The sequence below is a fragment of the Sebastes umbrosus genome, chromosome 12 (genome assembly GCF_015220745.1).
Source record: "Sebastes umbrosus isolate fSebUmb1 chromosome 12, fSebUmb1.pri, whole genome shotgun sequence".
Lineage (NCBI taxonomy): Eukaryota > Metazoa > Chordata > Actinopteri > Perciformes > Sebastidae > Sebastes > Sebastes umbrosus.
Genome location: NC_051280.1, coordinates 1,288,901 through 1,311,706, shown reverse-complemented (window position 1 = coordinate 1,311,706; position 22,806 = coordinate 1,288,901). Strand labels below are relative to the sequence as shown.

The 22,806-nt window shown below is 41.8% G+C and overlaps 1 long non-coding RNA gene across 1 annotated transcript; it reads right to left on the bottom strand.

The window, feature by feature from the left end:
• Positions 1-616: 616 nt before the first annotated feature.
• Positions 617-1,102, bottom strand: LOC119498935. The gene is made up of 2 exons (XR_005209218.1): positions 789-1,102; positions 617-744 (listed from the first exon to the last, which is right to left on the bottom strand). It is a non-coding gene; the product is annotated as an uncharacterized LOC119498935 (long non-coding RNA).
• Positions 1,103-22,806: the final 21,704 nt, after the last annotated feature.

The following is a 22,806-nucleotide window of genomic DNA, read 5'->3' as shown; positions in this document are numbered from 1 at the left end:
TCCTCCTCCATCTCCTCTCTCCTCCCTCCAATGATTCTATGGGTAGAAAAGGGCAGAAGCCCTGAGCTACCAAACCAGGCTCACGAATTTATGAGTTACGAGCTTGACAGAAAAGATTCAACGAGCTGAAGGACAACGAAGAACAACAGCAGATGGAATCCCACAAGCAGGTCAATCGGCTGAAGCAGGAGATCCATCTCAGAGTCTCTGAGATCCTGGATCTCAACAAGAAGAATGACAGCCTTTCTCTTATGCTGACGGAGACAACAAGTCAGCTACGGAGCAAAGAAGCCCAACTGTCACAGTCGGATCGAGCCTGGCAGGACAATAACAACGCTCTTCAGGACAGGGTGACAAGAGCCCTGGCTGAAAGAGACCAGAGCTTGTATTCGCTGACGCTTAAAAACCAGAAGACAATGTCAATGGTGCAGGAGCTCCTGCAGCTCTGCAAAGACAAGGACATGATCTCTCAGAAACTCAGAGAGACTACTGTCCAGATGAGCAGCAGAGGCGACGAACTCCTGGAAAGATACAACGTGCTGGCCGACCAATTAACACTGATGGCGTCGACAAAACAGGAAGAGCAGATGGAAATAAGGAAAAGAAGAACAAGAAGGGTTTCTTTAGCTGGTTTCACAAGAAGAAGATGTGTGCCGGCGACACAAGAGTGGTTGAGGAGGCTGCTTGTTGTTCAGCTCAGGCTGGACAACAGTAGCTCCCTCTTCCTCCACTTCTTCACCCTCCCTCCATGCCCTCCCTGTTTCCACCCCTCCACCATCTCCCTCCACTCCCACCATCTTTTCACCCCTCATCCATCTCCATCACCCCTCCTCCTATCCTCCCTCCCTCCATCCCCCTCTCCACCCTCTCACCCCATTAGTCCCATCCCTTTGTGGGTTTTCTCCTGGTAGTCAGGTTCCCACAATCTCAAATATATGAACTTGAGGCTTATGTGAAATACATTCAAAAGTTCGATCATATAGGGTGTCTCCTGGTGATCAGGTTTCTCCCAAATATATAAATATATATACAGTATATACTTGATTGAAAATTTGGATAGGGTGTCTCCTGGTGATCAGGTTTGTCCCTTAATCCAAGTATGCACATACATACAGTATATACATTATATATATATATGTCATCAATATATATATATATATGTATCAAATAAACAATACATTTTTTTATAATATATGGTTTTCTCCTGATGTTTAGGTTTCTGACACAATCCAAATATATAAATAGAAAATCATTAAAAATCAAATAAACAATCAAATATATGTTGAATGTGTTTGCCTCTCTGAATAAACATATACAGTATGTATACATTATTGTATGATATTTTGGTCACTATAAAGTAAAAGTACTGGTATCTGTTTAAGTAATGATTTAATACTGAAGCTGATCAATAAAACGATCAATGTTATGTAATGAAAGAGGTTCCAAATGGTATTTCAGGCGCTAGTTAACAACAAGAGCTCAATAGAGAGGTTCTATGGATACCCAAGAGTCTCCCCTTTACAGACATGCCCACTTTATAATAATCCCATACAGTTTTATGCATGCATTATAAAATGGGTTATTTTTGCCTGTTGTAAAATGATGTATTTGAATATATCTGACCATTTTTCGTAATTTGACCTCATTGTATAAAATGACCTGTGGTGACCTCTAGGATAATCACAGCCTCATGAAACTTTACAGCCACAAACTAGAGACCTAGAGCATTCAGAGGATGGATGGATCAGACTAGAGACCTAGAGCATTCAGAGGATGGATGGATCAAACTAGAGACCTAGAGCATTCAGAGGATGGATGGATCAGACTAGAGACCTAGAGAATTAAGAGGATGGATGGATCAGACTAGAGACCTAGAGCATTCAGAGGATGGATGGATCAGACTAGAGACCTAGAGCATTCAGAGGATGGATGGATCAAACTAGAGACCTAGAGCATTCAGAGGATGGCGGGCTTTCCTAGCTAGAGTGACAATAAGGGTGTTTCTGAGCAGTTTCCAGAACACAAGTGCTCACCATCCAATCACTGAAAAATGCAATTCTTGCAGAAATCTCCAAATGTCAAAAGTTTTTGATACCAAATCACAGCATGGCTTTTTCTATGGTGTTCCTCAAGGTCTTGGTGTCTTAATGTGGTATTTTGGAGGGATTATTGGTCATTTTGATCAATTCTAGAGTGGTAAAAAATGGTTAAATTTAGCACCAAATCTGTGTAACAAATGGTATCGACCCAAAAACTGCAGCAACAACAGACATAGTAGAGCATGGGAACGACCATCATATACTTCAATCATAATGTTCTAAACCCTTATACACTTTCAAAATTAATTTTAGATAATTAATTAATTAATTCATGCTTATTTCTGATTTATGAAGAACTTGACACACAGTGCTGAGCAGCATCTCAAATCAATCTTCAGGTTCCAGCTTTCAGATGATGTACACCACTTCTATGTGACATCTACTGTTGACCTGCTATCTGCCCCTAAAGACCCCCTGTAGCCCCCTAAAAAAGACTAAAACAGGTCTATTGTGGGTCTCAGAGGGTTAACAGACAGTTGTTAACTACTCAAACATCTTTTCTTTCTGAATGTGAATCACTGGTATATGTGTTGAATACACGAGGTGGACCATCAGAGAGTTTTTCCTTCATTGTCTGAGTTGATCTACTGTATCAGGTCAGCACAATCAGTTTCTGCTGCTTCAGACGTCTTGACGTGAGCTGAGCTGATGAAACTCAGTGACAGTAAACACATCTATGTATAAAAATACTTTTGTGTGATGTGAAACACTGCAGGTTGTTGGGGCTGTAATTCTTACTGTGGTGGAGGGTGAAACATTACAGGTTAGTGCAGGTAACACTGAAATGACTGCACCTCCCTAAGAGAAATACATCCTGTGTGAGTGAGCTCAACGCTGAATACAAATGTCCAGACTTCCTCTTTATGCACACACCTCACAAGTCATACGTTTTATTACACAATTTCTGACCCTTAGGTCAAGTTAAGGACCATTCTTAAGACCGTTATGTTTTTACACATAATGGACCATAATTAACTGTAAGTAAGTGAATCATGTAAAGTCATGCAGCACATATCCTGCATAAATTACCTGAATGTCAATACTATTAAGAACCTTTCAGAGAAATACTTCCAGATGGATCACAGGGTCAGAGGTCACCTCTATAGCTCTGTGAGGAAGCACCAACTCCCTCACTAACTGTTTGGTTAAGCCAAGTTGGGTTGATCACAGTTTTTCTTTGTTTTCTTATGTGTGTAGTTAACCCTTGTGTGGTGTTCATGTTTTTGTTATTCAGCCAATGTTCGTGGGTCTGGTGGACCCACCCCATTATTGGGTTTTTAAATCAATACAGCCATGACAATTTATGTAAATACACTTAACAGATGTTTACTTTATCCCAATTACAAGCAATATAGACAGCATAGATGGTTAATATTTGCCACATGAACAAAAGTGATATTTGTTTTTTGTGATAAAATGTAATAAAAAAGAAAAATCAATTATAATGAAGATATGGGTGGCCATTTTTTTTTATCTTGAACAAATATATGAAACAAGGTTTTTATTGATGTTTATTTCTTTGAACTGAATTAGAAATTCACGTCAGTCTACACAACACCAACCCCATTGAACAGATGCAGTATCCATATCAGTCTACACAACACATCAGCCCCATTGAGCACATAGCCTATTCATGCCAGCTTATACAACACATAAAGGGCAGAGTTTTACTGGGTGTGTGTTGCAGTTTTTGACATCCATATTTCTCCACTTGCTGGCTGCTGAGGGGCTGGTCCTGTGGCTGTCTGCTGAGGGGCTGGTCCTGTGGCTGGCTGCTGAGGGGCTGGTCCTGTGGCTGTCTGCTGACAGGCTCGTTTTTGAGCTGCCTGATGGTCAGTCTCATCCTCTTCTTCATACTCACTGTCAGACTCTGAATTGACAGAAGTGTGATCATCATATTCTGAAAACTCTTCCTCTTCATCTTCCAAAGGTTCTCTCTTCTAAAATCATTTCTAAAGCCCTCTGAGCAGAGAATCTTTTCGCCAATCTTGATCGATTGTGATAAGGAGCCACACAGCCAATTTGCAGCTGGGATATAGTGTGAGAAAATATAGAATAGTTCCCGCAAGACAGAGGGCAAAATGTGCGGGAATGTGGGAGCAGACAGGTGTCGGTGCTTGAAATGTAACAACCTCATGCGGGAACAGCAGGAGCAGAAAGACAAAACTCACACACATAGAAACAAACACAAACAAACAAACCTACACACACACACACACACACGCGCGCACACACAATTGCACACACACACACACACACACACACACACACACGCGCACACACACACACACACACACACACACACACACACACACACACGCACGCACACACACAGACAGACACACACAAACACACTTACAGCAGGCCTAGGTAAGAGGAGGACAGAGTGAAGGTACACAGAACCTACAATTTCCACACATTTATCTCCGTCAGGTCCAGTACCCGAACACCACATATGTAATATAATTGTGTAGGGGGGTGTACAGTGGGCAGTCATTGAAAAATGTGTTCTTTTATATGTTCTTCACAGAAAATGAGCCTAGGCCAATGAGTCTGAGGTTGAAAAAAGAATTAATCGCATCATTTTTCTTGGTTAATAGAAGGATTGTGATTGTTCAGAGTGGCTAGGAATACGTAAAAATCCTCTCTCGAGTGAGTCCACACACCCCAGATGTCGTCCAGAAACCATTCCCAGCTTTGACCACTAGAGGGTACTCCAGGTCTTTCCTTAGAAAGGTCCTTAAAGGTCTCATATTATGCTCATTTCCAGGTTCATAGATGTATTTTAATGTTGTACTAGAACATGTTTACATGCTGTAATGTTCAAAAAACCCTTATTCTTCTCATACTGTCTGCCTCGGTCTGCCTGCATGAAGCCTCATTCACCCTCTGTCTGAAAAACTCTGAATCAGAGCCTGTCTCCTCCCACTCTGCTCTGATTGGTCAGCGTTTCCTGCTGTCTGCTGTCAATCAAACTCCCTCAACACAGCGTCACTTTCTCCCCCTCCGTCCAGCTCGCCCTGAGCTAGAGAGAGAGAGAGAGCAGGCAGCTGCTTATAGTTACGAGGCGGAAGCGAGAGAGCCACTCTGTGGGCGGGGTCACCTAGCTGGAGGTTCTCTAACGTTCCACCAGGAAACCCTTATGTGGCATGAAATTTGTTACCGACGTCACCAAAGTAAGGAAGTGCTGCTCAGCGTTCTTTCAGACCCATTTTCACCCAAAAGAGAGAGGATGGTCTTTTATGATACTAGGGGGGCCTGTAGACACACTGGGGACAGATATTGATGTTTAAAAGACATGGAAAAGTGCATTTTGCATAATAGGTGACCTTTACGATCTTCAAACAAACTAAACCTATTCTTAACACCTCTCAGCTCCCACTGGTTACAACCTTTTCTCCAGCTACTGTTAAACTTGTCAGAGTGGTTAGGAATCATTTCCAAAACTTTATCACAGAACCTGAAGTACTGCAGGATTACAACATATTGCAGCCTTTAAGAAAAACAAAAATGTACTCTTAATCTTCTAGTTAAGGCTAAAATGAAGCCACTTAATGACCCTAAACCCAGAGGTCATACTGAAGTTTTTAGACACAAAGATTGGATATATAACCAACACAACAAAAAGTTATACAAAACTAGAACATAAGGTAATCCATATTCCAGGAACTGTTTACATCTGATCACGTGCAAGAAATGTGGATTACAGTATGTGGGGGAAACCGGCAATTCTATTTTGACCAGATTTACTCAACACAGGTATAATATCCTGAAAAAGAAAAAAACACATCCCCCCTTTGGTCCAGCATTTCTTGGCACATGCATCAGTCCAGGTTACAGTCATTCATAGTAACCCCATGTGGTCTGTATCACAAAGAAAACAAATAGAGAAAAGTTGGATAAGAAAACTAGACAGCGTACATCCTGGGGGTCTTAATGAGAAGTAGGGGTTTCCAACAGTTGATGGACAATGCATTCAAACTCTCTCTCTTCCTAAAGCCTGGAGCACACAGCCCGCTTCATGCTCGCGTGACGGCAACGTCGCGTGTTGTTTCCCGGCGTCCCAGGTTCACCCAATGATATATTATGACCAATTTATACATATATTTATTATATAATTACCAATTTGTCATAACCCAGACTACTAAAGAATATATATGTAGTTGATTTTCTATAAACTTGAATTCTTGGACTGATAGTGGTTAATGAAGTCAAATAATACGGCATCAGAGGTAAAATCTTTGCTTTCCCGTCGGGGTCAGTGTTACAGGAACTCTTAAGTGGTGGACACACTGCCCGCATGAGGCTTGCGTGCCGGCTGCGTGGCGTGTTGTTTTTTATTTCGGCGTCCATGTTAACAGGTTAGAGTGGACACACTGCCCGCATGAGACGCACGTCAGACGCGCGTCTATTTTATAGAATAGAAGGCTCGCGACGCGACGCGACCTCTCGGCTGCGTCTCCCAGCAGCAACAGACAGTGAAGGTGATCTATTGACAGTATATGAACATCATACCAGCAAGATTACTACAGTTTCCATGTCTAGACATCTGTAGAATATGTCACTGACCATCAATATTTTACACTTCCTATCTAGATTTCAAAATAAAAGGCCTCTAGCGTTTTTAGTGCACAGAATCATGCATTCGTTAACACAATGCTTTTATTCTGAAATACTCTAAATAAAGCAGTGGTGTACTTGCAGGTTTCCATCAAGTTAATATAGTACAGGCTTTTAATTTTGTAAACACTAGTAGTCATAGCAGAAACCCTACATATGCTATAAATATAATAGACTGGGTTAATAGGTTATAAGAACATCAGGTGATGGGCAGTATTTTTCCGATGCGCTCTCCCTCTCTCTCTCTCTCTCTCTCTCTCTCTCTCTCAACAAACACCACGTAACTTTATTGTTCTTTCTTTTAGAGGTATTATTTAATTTTTTTTAAGATATTTAATAATAATTTTCGTTTTCTAAAGGTTAACAAATAACGAAACTGTTTATTTTGCTTTGTTTTATAATAATAAAAAAACTCCACTTTACTTATATTTACTGTGGTCTTTATTAATGCAGGTCCATAAATTGAAATAGTTATAATTACCTCAGTGTGACGGCAAGCCGCTGTTTTGGTTCAATGGCAGCCCTGTAAGTTGTTGTCTGCCTGGTCAGGTCAGCTCCAATCAATGAAAGTAAATTGTCCATTTGTTCAGCGCTCATTCTGAAATACTTCAGGTGTTTTTCTCCATCAAGGCGCAGTTTTTTGTATTAATATATAGCCCACAGAAATCCCTCTTCACTGTCAATGAAGAGGGATTTATATATATATATATGTATATATATAGCCCATAGAAATCCCTCTTCACTGTCAATGAAGAGGGATTTATATATATATATATATATATATATATATATATATACAGACGTAGGCAAAGTTGTTGGTAACGTTCCGTTAAAGAGAGAAAAACCCACAATGGTCACTGAAATAACTTGAAACTGACAAAAGTAATAATAAATAAAAATTTACTGAAAATTAACTAATGAAAATCAGCTGTTGCTTTTGAATTGTGGTTCAACAGAATCATTTTAAAAAACAAACTGATGAAACTGGCCTAGACAAAAATGATGGTAGCCCTAGAAAAGATGTAAAATAATTTGACCATAGGGACATATTAAACTAAGGTGTGTCCTGTAAATAGCATCACAGGTGTCTTCAAACGTGTAATCAGTCAGTCTGCCTATTTAAAGGGTGAAAAGTAGTCACTGTGCTGTTTGGTGTCATGGTGTGTACCACACTGAACATGGACCACAGAAAGCTAAGGAGAGAGTTGTCTCAGGAGATCAGAAAGAACATTATAGACCTTCATGTTAAAGGTAAAGGCTATAAGACCATCTCCAAGCAGCTTGACGTTCCTGTGACTACAGCTGCACATATTATTCAGAAGTTTAAGGTCCATAGGACTGTAGCCAACCTCCCTGGACGTGGCCGCAAGAGGAAAATTGATGACATATTGAAGAGACGGATAATACGAATGGTAACCAAAGATCCCAGAACAACTTCCAAAGAGATTAGAGGTGAACTCCAAGGTCAAGGTACATCAGTGTCAGATCGCACCATCCGTCACTGTTTGAGCCAAAGTGGACTTAATGGAAGACGACCGAGGAGGACACCAAATCATAAAAAAGCGAGACTGGAATTTTCCAAAATGCATATTGACAAGCCACAAAGCTTCTGGGAGAATGTCCTTTGGACAGATGAGACAAAACTGGAGCTTTTTGGCAAGTCACATCAGCTCTATGTTCACAGACGAAGAGATGAAGCATCCAAAGAAAAGAACACTGTACCTAATGTGAAACATGGAGGAGGCTCGGTTATGTTATGGGGCTGCTTTGTTGCATCTGGCACAGGGTGTCTTGAATCTGTGCAGGGTGCAATGAAATCTCAAGACTATCAAGGCATTCTGGAGCGAAATGTGCTGCCCAGTGTCAGAAAGCTTGGTCTCAGTTGCAGGTCATGGGTCCTCAAACAGGATAATGACCCAAAACACAGCTAAAAACACCCAAGAATGGCTAAGAACAAAACATTGGACTATTCTGAAGTGGCCTTCTATGAGCCCGGATCTAAATCCTATTGAACATCTGTGGAAGGAGCTGAAACATGCTGTCTGGAGAAGGCACCCTTCAAACCTGAGACAGCTGGAGCAGTTTGCTCACGAGGAGTGGGCCAACATACCTGTCGACAGGTGCAGAAGTCTCATTGAGAGTTACAGAAATCACTTGATTGCAGTGATTGCCTCAAAAGGTTGTGCAACAAAATATTAAGTTAATGTTACCATCATTTTTGTCTAGGCCAGTTTCATTAGTTTGTTTTTTTAAATGATTCTGCTGAACCATAATTCAAAAACAATATCTGATTTTCATTAGTTAATTTTCAGTGAATTTTTATTTATTATTACTTTCGTCAGTTTCAAGTTATTTCAGTGACCATTGTGGGTTTTTCTCTTTAACGGAACGTTACCAACAACTTTGCCTACGTCTGTATATATACATATATATATATATATGTATATATATATATATATGTATATAGCCCATAGAAATCCCTCCTCACTGTCAGTGAAGAGGGATTTATATATATATAAATCCCTCTTCACTGACAGAAAAGAGGGATTTATATGGGCTATATATTAATATTTATGTATGAATTTATTTGCTTGTTTTTAATAATATTTACAAATTACCACACAGTTCTTACCCTTTTTTGTCTTAAATAAATATAAATCACATTTATCATGAAGTTAAATGGCCATTAAAAGGCAAACTCTATGTAGAAAGAAAGGGCTGTCAGCAACAGCAAAAACACAGCTGACGGGTAGCTGAGACGCTCCCGAGACGTGGGTAACTCGCGTCTAGTGTGAACACTCTAGGTGGGCATGACGCGGCCACGACGTGACGCTGCCGTCAGGCGAGCCTGAAGCGCGCTGTGTGGCCCGGGCGTAAAACCTAACCCTTCAATTCACATATCCGCTCCCAACGGCAAACACATTAAGACTAACTAAGGATCTAATCTCATTTTAGCCTAAAATCCCGATCACCACATCTCTTATCCCTTTTTAAATAAAACTAAAGAGATTTACATACAGTATCTCTTAGTTTGGCATGGAAGGGTTTACAGCTGTAGATACAGCACCACTTCTCATCTCTGCCCCTTTTAAGCAACCAATACATTTATTGGGTTTAAGTCCATATGGCCGGGGGACTTTGAGTGACATGCGTAAAAAACAACCCTCCACTGGGTTTCTGCATCATTGGGGATGGCGGTTACCCCTGCCTCTCCAACCCAATGACCCTCATCACACCATAACGCGACAGCGGTATGGTGTGATGAGGCGGCGTCACCGACGGCCTGCCCCCAATTGCCTCATCCATCAAAGAGTACCACTTCCACGATGCGGCAGTGGTCTCACCCCCCTCTGTACTGACCCCAGTTCTGGGGCACTTCAGGTCCTGTGGAGGAAAAACTGCCAAAAACAGAAAAACAAAGGAGAACATTTCCAGATTATATTGAAATAGTAATAGTGGAGAGTCATCACTGTTGAATGCTTCTGTTGGTGTTATGTTTGCACAAGTGAAAAGTAAGTAAGTAAGTAATGTCAAAGAGTCACTGATATATTTAGAAGTTACCTTTTCATCAGCTCAAACAATAATTTACAATTCACATCCATAAAGCTGATTTCTTCACAAGGATAGTGACATGTGAAATATTGAAATAGACAAACTAACCAACCAACCTTATACTTCTGTTTCAGATTCTCCCATTTTTTTTGTAGGAAAACAGGGGTCAACCCCCCTCCAGGCCTTTCTCCACAATGTAGGTCCTGTTTAAAATAAAATAGTAAAACAATACAATGCAGAAAATATTAGATATCTTTATGTGTATCAATAACTTCACACACTTCCTTACCAGTCCACAAGGAGCATTGAGTAGGAACTAATGCAGTTTAATTCAGCAGTCATCAATTCAAACTTCTCTAAGGGTATAGGCCTAACACTCAAAGATTAAATATCAGAAAAAACATAATATGGGATTCATACATTCATGTATAACACACATGCACTTACTCATATCCACTGACGGCTGCATTTGGCCTCCCAGTAAACAGGGAGGCGTTGGCAGCACGCCAGGTGATCAGGGACCTTGTGTCCTCATCCGTCCCTAAGAAGATCAAAATATGTGTTTAACTCAGATTAAAATACACACATGTTGAAATGTGATGCCTGACTACAATTATGTGCTGCTGCTGATTATCATTATTCTTTATTGCATTCCCAGTATTGACTCTGCTTCACTAACACAATGAACATCCTGATGGTCTCTATTGGACGACGGTTTAGTTAGTGAAAAATAAACACGTGGTGCAGGGTGTAGCGTTGTAGCTCCACATCTACATTGATAAGGTAACTTATCGATGCCCATAAACGTGTCACTGATAGTTTAGCGTAACATTATGTTAGCTAACGTTAGCTTGCTTGCATTAGCGTTCACAATCCGACCGACAACGCGTGAAAAACCCAACAAATATTCTTATGGCTCGTGATCGATAACTGTACAAAGGATCATTAAAAAACAACACTTCAATCAGCTACAAGGTGTCGATGTATGACTGGATGTAGTTAAACGTTAACATCTACGTTACCACTGTTGGAAGGCTTGTTAGCATTGTTAGCATTCACGATATCGTTCATGGTTCGTTAACTGTACAAACTCCTAACAGTAATCCAATAAACATACTGATGACTTGTGCTCGACAACAATTAGTGCAAAAAAAAAGCAATTGAGTAGATGTGAAACGTTATAATTTACATTTATAAAGTGCAGTGTTCAGCACCGCAACAGCTCCTGCATCATCTGCCGCCATTTTCACATGTTTGAATAGTGGTCGTGGCTCCGCCCCCTTCCGCTACGTAGCCAAGATGGCAACAATTGAGTGTGGAAAGTGTCCAGCGTTCCACACTCAACGATCTGACCGTTTTGAGTACAACATCCGGGTACTTTGAGTGCACTGCATTTTGCCGTACTTGTCCCAATTGGAACGCACTTATGCACTCAAAGTAGTAAGTGTAAGTACAGAAGTACGCGGATTGGAATACACCGTCTGTCTGTTGTGGAACAGGGCCGCGGCGCGGAGTGGCTGCCTCGGTCCTAGCTCAGAGTCAGTTTTCATGGATAGTGCACTGATTCTGTCTCCGCTTCGCGGTGCCAGAATCCAACCCCCGTATTCCCTAACCCTCCTAACCTCAGTGGGGGAGGGTCAAACGAATATTCACAACTACAAGACTCAAACAGGACTAAATCCCTGAGGAATTCGGACCATTATATTTGTAACTCAAACCAGAGTACAATATAAATTAATTCAGCTCAACACACAGTCCTTATATTCGAAACTCAATACCGAGTACGAAAACAGTCCTGATAAACACAAGTAACTCCAAGCAGGGTACTAAATAATCCTAATTTGTGCACGTAGCTCCATTCAGAGTACAACAAAATAAATGCAACTCTAAACAAGAGTGCAAAGTGGGCATGGCTCAAAAATGAGCATATAAATGGGTCACAGCACATGACCGAGTCAGCCTGCCTTTGCCTGATGAAGGAAAAACAGTTCTGAAACGTTGCAACAGAGGCAAGCATCTAGCCGATCTTAGGCCGGCTCAATCAGCTGATGCATCATCTGACGGATCAGCTGATTCCCCTCTATGCATTCATTGGCAAATTACATACAGGGCGCCTTATTTAAGGTGCTTCAACCTGGCTACCTTTGCTGCTTCCTCTACAAGCCGCTCGCACACATGAGAACAACCAGAATTTCCAAGTACACGCTGCAACTTACCCTGCTACTCATCATGTCGATGTCCGTCCATGATGAGGAACCATGGCTTGACGACGGGGCTATGGAGCCACCACAACAGCAATCGGAGGCAGAGGAAGCCATCGTCGAAGAGAGCCCGGTCCCTATTTGCGGAGCTCGCGTCTGATAAATCGAAATTCAAATCCTGCTCCCAGCATTTCTGAATGGCCAGTGTGCAGGCTCCTGGAAGTTCTGTTCGAAAATCGCATCACGGCGCCAGTCGGTTCTTCTCTTGAAGAGCTGTTCGAAATGTTTTTGGAAAGTGTCCATGGCGAAAATCCACCAGCGGATCTTCCCAAATCCTGCGCTCCCAAGAAGACCGCTGAGAAAAGGAAACACAGTTCCCAATACTCCACTGCAGTCCCAGCTATGGCTGCTGAGCCGCCTTCCAAACGAGCCCGAGCTCCAGCGGTCAGAGCTCCAGCGGTTCGAGTCCCGGTCTGAGCTGCAGCGGTTCGAGTACCGGTCCGAGCTCCAGCGGTTCGTACCCCGGTCCGAGCCCCGGTTCGAGCTCCAGCTGTCCAAGCCCCAGCTGTCCAAGCCCCAGCAGTCCGGGTTCCAGCCCCGGCAGCCGGCTCTGTGGACCAGGAGGGTAACCCTGTCATGACAGCTCTATCCAGCATCCAGTCGTCACTCGCTATTATGAACTCCAGGATCCAAGCCCTGGAGTCCGTGTCGGCATCCCCAGCAAGCCGGGTTTTTCCAAACACGGACGGGCCATCCACCTCTACGGCTGCGGCACCACCAACGTGGTCTGCGTTCGCGCCGCAGATTGATGATGTCATTCAACCGAGCCTCGATGACATCCCAGTCCCGCGGAGATCTCTAGGAAGTGCAGTTCAAATCACCACAGGGGTCCCATTCTTTCCTCCTGCTGCTGCAATCTCTCCCAATCTGAGAGGCCAAATCCTTGCAGGTAATGACATAAATCTGATCAAAATCTTGCTGTGCTCAGAGTTGAGTGATAGGCGCATTGTAGATTGTGGAGATGTGTCTGTGATGCTAAAGGATAGTGACCCCCGGCTCGCAAAAACTTTAACTCTGGCTGAATTCATTGTGGCTTTTGGTGTATTCAGAGATGTCATATGCGAAGTGTATCCATTAGGTAGAGCAGAGCTGGACACTTATCTAGCCATTATTTCTGATCTGGCCATGAGCTATGGAAGAACACTGTTCTACGAATACCACAAATCATTCTCCGCAAAAGCCGGCATGTTCATCCAGAGGTTTAACCAAAGACTGGACTGGTCCGTAGCCGACTTGGCCCTCATAAGCAGACATTTCACGGGGCATCAAGTAATTTCTTGCACAATCTGTGGCTCCTTCTCCCATTCCCCCAATCTGTGCCCCAAGTCTGTGATTGTAAACCAACCACCAAAGCCTTTCCCAAGCACCAAAAAAGAAGAGATCAAGCTATTGTGGGGACGGGCATCCAAAATCTGTGTGCCCGAGGCGAACCTGCCTGGTGAGAAAAGAAAAGAGGAAATAAAGCCATCAACCCCAGTCAACGTCCCTGAGCTGGGGAAGGCTTTAAAAAAGCATCCAAACCGCTGTTTCGTCAATTATTGATTACAGGGTTGATCCAAGGGTTCTTAGCTGGCTTGACTTGGTTTCCAAAAGTGTCTGTTCTTTGCAATAATCTACAGTCTGCACTGAAAGAGCCTGAGACAGTCGATGCACTACTGGAAAAGGAGGTCAAGAAGGGCTTCGTGATCGGTCCATACGATAAATCTCCCTTTCCACCCACGCGCATTAACCCTATAGGTATAGCAACCCGTAAATATTCCGGAAAAAAGCGCCTAATCATTGATTTATCTGCTCCTCACAATGACGAAGGCCAAAGCATTAGTAGCCTCTTGGCATCGTTCTCCCTGTTTTATGCTTCCATTGATGATGCTATCAAGCTTATTAAGAAAGCAGGCAGGGGTGCGTGGCTAGCCAAGGCAGACATCACAGATGCTTTTAAAGTGATGCCATTACATCCCTCTCTGTGGCATTTATTCGGCATTAAATGGAGAAATAAAATATACTTCTCAGTAAGACTCACCTTTGGTTGTCGCAGCAGCCCAAAAATATTCGACACCTTGTCAGAGGCGCTTTGCTGGATTCTCCTTAACAACTGTAAACTGCCTTTTGTGCTCCATCTGTTAGATGATTTTCTGCTGGTGGACTATCCCAATTTAAAGCCAGATCGATGCATCTCTGCTCTCAGGCATACGTTTAAAAAACTGGGTATTCCCCTATCTGAGGAGAAAACGTTAGGCCCGCTTAAAGCTTTAGAATTTCTAGGCATCACCTTAGATAGCAACATGATGCAAGCCTCCCTGCCTCCTGAAAAATGTAATCGCATCAGAGAGGTCATGAGGGAAGTGCAGCAGGCAGCAGCGATTTCAAAAAGAGAGCTGCTTTCATTTCTTGGGCATCTCAATTTTGCAATGCGTGTTATTCCCCAGGGACGCTCCTTTATATCCAGGCTTCTTGACCTCTCATAAACCGTAAAGAATCTTCATGACATGGTGAGCTTAGATGCAGGCTGCAGATCCGAGCTCCGGTTGTAGTCTCTTCTGTGCGAAGAATGGAATGGCATCTCATTCTTTTATAATGAGATCCTAGAAACTTCATTAGCTATTAAGCTATATACAGACGCAGCGCCCTCTGTTGGTTTAGTTTTTTTTTTCAATAATCAGTGGTTCGCAGATGCATGGCCAAAAGAACTGTCATCCTTGCCAGCTAATGTTTCCTCTACTGCTCTAATGGAAATGTACCCAATTGTGATAGTGTGTCTTCTGTGGGGTAAAAAACTGGTCAAGGAAACAAATCATGTTCTTTTGTGACAATGAGGCAACTGTCAATATCATTAACAAAGGACGCTCCTCAGTTCCTTTAATTAATAGATTTGTTAGGCGCCTTACGTGGTCATCTGTGATGGGGAACTTCATTATTCGGGCAGCTCACATTCCAGGTTTGGACAATAAAATTGCTGATTCTTTGTCTCGGTTTGAATTTCAGAAATTCCGCCAACTGTGCCCAGAGGCAGCGCCATCCAGCTTGAACTGCCCCCATTCAGTCAAACCGTGCTATATTAGACACGAATCTGCAAATTGATATGCTCTCCGCTGCTCGCTATATGCGATCCAGATTAGCTAGATCTACATTAAAAACGTATGACTCTGCATATTCTTACTTTCTCTCCTTTTGTGCCACCTTCTCTGTAGTTGCATTGCATGTCAATATTTCTATCATGTGCCTTTATAGTCCACTGTTTTGAATCACAAAAAATGCAGCCATCCTCCATTAAGGGTCTTGTAGCAGGTATCCAATTCCACCTGCGATGTTTGGATCTATCCACCAACAGCCTGCTCGAAAACCCATCTATACGTCTCCTGCTAAATGGCCTTAAAAAAGAGAAACCGCAAGGCAAAGATATTCGTCTCCCTTTCACTCTTTCACTCATTAGAAATGGAATCACACATTTAAGAAACGGGTGCTTTGGTGCTTACACAGACTTGTTATTAGAAACTGTTCTCCTCACAGCTTTTTTTCGGGTTTCTTAAAGGTGGCGAGTTCACTATACGCACTGAATCTTTGATCCTTCACACGACCTCACTATAGCTGACGTAACCATTAACACTCACTAATTCACCATATTTTTTAAAACACTCAAAGACTGATAGAGATAGGAAGGAACATCTGTTTTAATCTCTGAGTCTAATTCCGTTTTTTATCCCCTGATCCCATGATCCTATCTATTTGAGATGCCGACTTCAAGCCAGCCAACGAGAGCCACTCTTTGTCACAGAGGAGGGCAAGCCAATGTCCCGAGCTTGGTTTGCCTCATACATTCGCCTCCTCTGCCAATCATGCGTACTGCCACCAGAACGCACCACTGCGCATTCTCTCCGCATAGGAGCAGCGACAACGGCAGCATTGACAGCTCCTGTCTCTACACTCAAGGCTTTGGGCCGATGGTCATCAACCGCTTATGAACGTTATCTCCGGCCGGAGGCTCAAGAAATCCTCGATGCTCAAAAAGCTATGAGTGCTCTGTAATTGCTGGCTATATAAATATATATATATATATATACATATATATATATATTAAATGTTACGGCATATCTGAATGACTTTCTTATTTAAACTTTCTAAGCATATACCTCACCCTGCAACCGTGAAGAATCAAAAGGTTTCACTGTATATCGTTTTAGTCTAATTAGCTTTCCATTAAGTCGTACTGCTGGCCCCTCCTGCTGGTTCTTCCATGTAGATGCATGGAGGTCCGGGGAGGTTTGCCTGGTGTGGTCATTTTGGGTTCATCCCTGCCTTTAGCTTTCCACGTATGCACATGGAAGGCCAGGGAGGATTGCCTGGTATGGTTGTTTTGGGGGTCTTTGCTGCTGCTCTCCCTGCCTTTGGCTTTCCATGTCTGCACATGGAAGGACAAGGAGGCGTGCTGTCCTTGCCTTATGCTACCACGTAGGCACGTGGATCCACGTATGAGCGTGGTCCCAGAGCCGGGCCATACCGCTAAATATACTGTATATATTACTGCAATGGAAATAAAGTTTCTTTGACTAAAGTGGTCCTGACTGAAATTGAGCGTAGTGTTAGTTCAGGCAGGCCATGAAGTCAAGCGCTACTCATGTGACAGCTGTCAGCTGATGGCAGCCGATCTTAGGCCGGCCCAATCAGCTGATGCATCAGCGGACGGATCAGCTGATTCCCCTCTATGCATTCATTGGCAAATTTCATACAGGGCGCCTTATTTAAGCTGCTTCAACCTGGCTACCTTTGCTGCTTCCTCTACAAGCCGCTCACAACCCACCTCCACCCCACCACCTCCTTTTAATACTGTATCTGACTTAATCAATGTCATTCTGTTGTTATTGATGCCGGCTCTGTTCTACACCCAGGGGGGTCTTTGCTGCTGCTCTCCCTGCCTTTGGCTTTCCATGTATGCACATGGAAGGACAAGGAGGTGTGCTCTCCTTGCCTTATGCTACCACGTAGGCACGTGGATCCACGTATGCGCGTGGATGGGCAGGGAGGTCCCAGAGCAGAGCCATACCGCCAAATATACTGTATATATTACTGCAAATGGAAATAAAGTTTTCTTTGACTAAAGTGGTCCTGACTGAACTTCATATTTTAGGATAATAGAGTCCAATTTTAGGATAATAGAGTCCAATTTTTGGATCTCCGATCCCAACTGGGACGGAATTGTTATTTGTGTATTATGTGTGGTTGTGCTTGTAACCTGGGGTGGCGACGCCCTACAATTGATAAGGGATACTCCATTACTGAGCGGGGCCGTATTGTGGGGAGTGGCTGCTTCGGTCCTAGCTCAGAGTCAGTTTTCATGGACTGTGCATTGATTCTTCGCGGCGCCAGAATCCAAACCCCTGAATTCCCTAACCCTAACCCTACTTGGTCTGTGTGGGGACTTGAACCGGTGGACGGACCAAACACTGTTAACTTCTTCTGCTTTGGCCAGAGTTGATGACGTTACTCGCTCCCGTCACCGCTGCCGCTCTCTCTCTTGCTTCACCACTCACCTCCCACGTACACACACACACACACACTCTAAACACTCTGTTGTAATGAATGATCCACAATTCAAACTGGATAATACAGGAGAGGCTAAAATGCCCCCTAACCCCCCCCCCCCCCCCCCCCCCCCCCCCCCCCCACACACACACACACACACACACACACTCTCAGATTAAGCACACCATGTGTTTTAGGGATTAAGTTGTGCATCTCGGGGCAAGCCATACCATCTGTGCAGGAGCTGACCAAAAAAAGAACACATGCACGCACACACATCCATATATCTGCACTCATAATCACTTGATCGTAGATCACCATAATTGACTTTACAGAGAAGGCAATATAACAATAGCATGCATGGTTTGGTCATGATTGCATGCTAAATGCTCAACATCTACATTACTGTACAAGTGCACATGTTGTGAAAAGTGCTAATACACACATATTAACACAAAGCAGCAGGGACTATGTAGCATGGCTGTGTGTGCCTGCTAATACACACATACTCACACACAGCAGCAGGGACTATGTAGCATGGCTGTGTGTGCCTGCTAATACACACATACTCACACACAGCAGCAGGGACTATGTAGCATGGCTGTGTGTGCGGTGTGATCTAAAGGCTGCTTCTAATTCATTGTGCTGATGAAGGAGGTGCATTTGATTTACTAATGCCTTTCTGAAATATATGTTAACTCTGCCAGCACTGAGAATCAGCTGCACCATAGCATGCATTAATATATACTGTAAATGACGGATGACTTGTTGCTGTGCTTGACTGTGTGTGTGTCTGTATATTAATTTGGCTGTGTTTTAATAAGAAGCCAGTATATTATTCTTTAACAACTACTGTATATATTAGCACATTTCCCACTGAGTTTGTACCTTATAATTAAGAGGAAGGATTCCTCTCTAAACATGAAACAGACTGACAGCTAGACAATATACTAAGAAAACACAGACTTTTTAAATCCTACCTCTGATCTCCCCACATATTCATTCACTGTGTGAGTGTGAGTGTTGATGTGTCCTCCATCACCCTCTCCCAAATGTACAACGCAGTGTCTTATTCTGTTCTTCAAGCCAGCATTCTGTGTCTCTGTTGATTTCGTTTGAAGGACAGTTTTACAGGAACTTTCTTTTTTTTTCAAAGTGAGGACCTTTACCTACATTTTGACCGTGAGAACATCATTCATGTCTTAGTTCCTGCCACCCCAAACATTTCTGCTGAAATATTGCTGAAATATTGAAACATGCTGTGTAGCCTACAGCTTTTATTCAGACTGCCTGCAAGCCAGCACCTGTTGGCTATATCAGGCGTCAGCAACCTTTACTATCAAAAGAGCCGCTTTAGGCAAAATAAAAGGAAGAAAAAGAAAATCTGTCTGGAGCCGCAAAACATGTGATCATTGTGATGAAGGAAACACAGTTTATAGTCTAAGTATATAGTATATAAGTCTAATGCAGTGAGGGCCAAAGAGACAATGTACTACAGAGTATTAGGGCCACAATGAGGGAAAAAACATCTGAGATTTACAGAATAAAGTCATAACTTTACGAGAAAAAAAGAAAATAACACGTAAAATGACTACTTTACAATATTATGACTTTATTCTCATAATATTACGACTTTATTTTCTTATAAACTTCTGACTTTATTCTCGTAATATTATGACTTTATTCTCTAAATCTCAGATTTCTTTTTTCCTCAATGTGGTCCTAATCCTCCGTCGTACCATCGTACCATAGACCTACAACAATGATAAATAAAAATTAAAATGTAAACAAAAAAACAGTTATTCATTTCCATTTAAAAAAATCCACAGAGAGCCACTGGAGAGGAGCTAAAGAGCCACATGTGGCTCCGGAGCCGCAGGTTGCTGACCCCTGCCCCAGTCCCTCCATGTTGACTACATACATTATAAATGTACATTTTTGAAAGTAAAAACCTCACTTTAATGTTTAAATATAAGAAATGGAACTATATATTAAAGGGACTATTTGTAACTTTCAGAAATGCTTCTTAACAGCGACACCTGTGGCCGTGAAATCAACGAAAGTCAGCGTCGGGCTCGTGCTTGTGCTCACTCTACATGGACATGAAGGAGCATCGCTCAAAACAGTGAGGAGACACATGTCAGCTAAAAGCACAATATCACTCTATATTTCAGCTGCTTGGCAGTAATGTTAGCTGACCAGACGAAGGTCTCTCCATGAATCAATGCTGATACTGTTTTTGCTTCGCCTGCCTCAGCGCAGGCTTCAGCAGCGGGGCTCCCCAGCGAGAAACTCGTCCCTCTCCGCCCATAGCCGGAGAGAGCAGGAAGACACCGGCAACCGGTCAGTAACGAGACGGTAACGTTTCTCTCTGCGGAGCCCCGTTACTTCCCAAGACACGGGAAACCTCTGTTGGTCTGGAGGAGCTGCAGCATTTATTTCTGAACAAACGTCCACTGAACATTCACTAGATATTCTCAGAGCTAAACTAACTCTTCTGCAGTGTGGAGTGAGCGCGCGTTCACGTCTAGAGGTGGAGTGAGTATGCGAGAACATGCGCGCTGTCTGAGTGAAGGAGAGCAGGCAGAGGAGACGAGACAGCGGCCACACGCGAGCGGCATATGCGAGCGCGCATGTGTGCCGACCTGCTACATTTATACGCTTAGAAAGTTACAAACAGTCCCTTTAAGACAATAACTTCAGCAAAAATAATAAGGCTAGTAAAACGGTAAGACTGTGCTCCAAATTTAATGTTTATTTAATTTATTTATTTATGTAATTAATTAATTAATTAATTAATTAATTTATCCCCTCATTTTCTTTATATGTATCAGTTTAATTATTGTATTGTTAACAGATTTAAAATAAAGATTATTTTAAAAACCACAACAACACAAAGTAAGCTTAACTGGGCTAAAAATTAGTCGGTAGATGACTAAAATAATGAATGTTTTAATATAAGAAATGGAACTATATATGAAGACAATAAAAAAATAAAAAGGATAGTAAAACGGTAAGACTGTGCTCCCAATTTAATATTTTTTACTTACAATTTTCTTATCTAATTAATTAATTTATTAATTAGTTTTACTTTATCGCATTTCATTTTATATTTGTTTGTTTTTATTTATTTATTTATTTTTATCCCCTCATTTTCTTTATATGTATCTACATATGTATCGGTTTAATTATTGTATTGTTAACAGATTTAAAATAAAGATTATTTTGAAAACAACAATATACCAAGATAAAATAATTTGAGTCATGAAACAGCAATCCAAATATTTTGTTTTTATAGGCTACACAAAAAAAGGAAGAAAAGGACAAAGAAATAAGAGGATCCTTAGCATGTTAGATAGTGGTAGGTAACACCTAGGTTTACGGTTGTTAACGCGTTGTTAACGTGTTGTTAACGTGTTGTTAACGTGTTGTTAACATTTTGTTAAAGTGTTTTTGAACTGCTGGGCCTTCCATATACTAAGATGAGGTGAGAGCCGTGTTATTCCATTACGCACGTTCTCTGAGCTCTCCACTGTTGGCACACAGCAGCACGGCCTCGTTTTCCTCAACAGACCCGACCCACTTGAGTGAATGAATGAAAGACTTTATTTCGAACATAAAATAAATAAAAACAGATACAAAATAATAACAAACAAAACAAGTAATAGTGTCTGAAAAGGAATAGGTAGAAGTAAGACTTATATTTCCCTACCCCTTTCTCACTTCTCCTCTAATAACTCATATATCATATAATGATAATATAATATAATATATAAACTATCCCAGATTTATTTACATCCCAAATTAAATATATGAACAGCATCCCAAGTTTATTTACAACCCACAAATACATCCGGAGTTAAAAAGTATATAACCAACCTTTAACACAACCCTTATCACAACCCTTATCACAACTCTTCCTCAACCATATACCTCCCAAAAATATATTTTTTGTATAGCTTTTTAAATTGATTTAAATTTGTGCTTCCCTTCAACCCATCACCCAACCCATTCCACAAATCCCCCCCACAGACTGAAATACACATACTCTTCTTTGTTGTACGAACACAATGCTTTTTAAAATTCATTTTTCCTCTTAAATTATAACCCCCCTCCCTGTCTCAAAACATTTTTTGAATATTGCCCGGAAGTGAATTATGTCTTGCTTTGAACATAATTATTGTGGTTTTAAATTTGACCAAATCCATGAATTTCAATGCATGTGACTTTAAAAACAGTGTGTTTGTGTGTTCCCTATAGCCCACATTATTTACTATCCTGATTGCTCTCTTTTGTAGTATGCATAATGGTTGTAAGTTGCTTTTATAAGTGTTACCCCAAACTTCCACACAGTAATTCAGATATGGTGATACAAGTGAAGAATACAGAATTTGCAGTGATTTATGCTCCAGTATGTGTCCTGTTTTCCCTAAGACTGCTACGCTCTTTGCCAGCTTTGTTCTTACATCATTTATCTGAGGTTTCCAGCAGATTTTGTGGACCAGTATTACACCCAGAAATGTATTTACATATACTCTTTCAATATTCACATCATCTATTATCATTTGTACTTGTGTGTCTATTTTTTGGTTTCCAAATAACATAAATTTAGTTTTGTCCAAATTGAATGACAATTTATTTCTGTCAAACCACCGTTGCAATTTTCTGATTTCTGTTGTAGCCACCTCCAAAAGCTGCTGCAGATTTTCCCCAGAACAAAAATATTCATGTCATCCGCACATAAAACTAAATTCAGT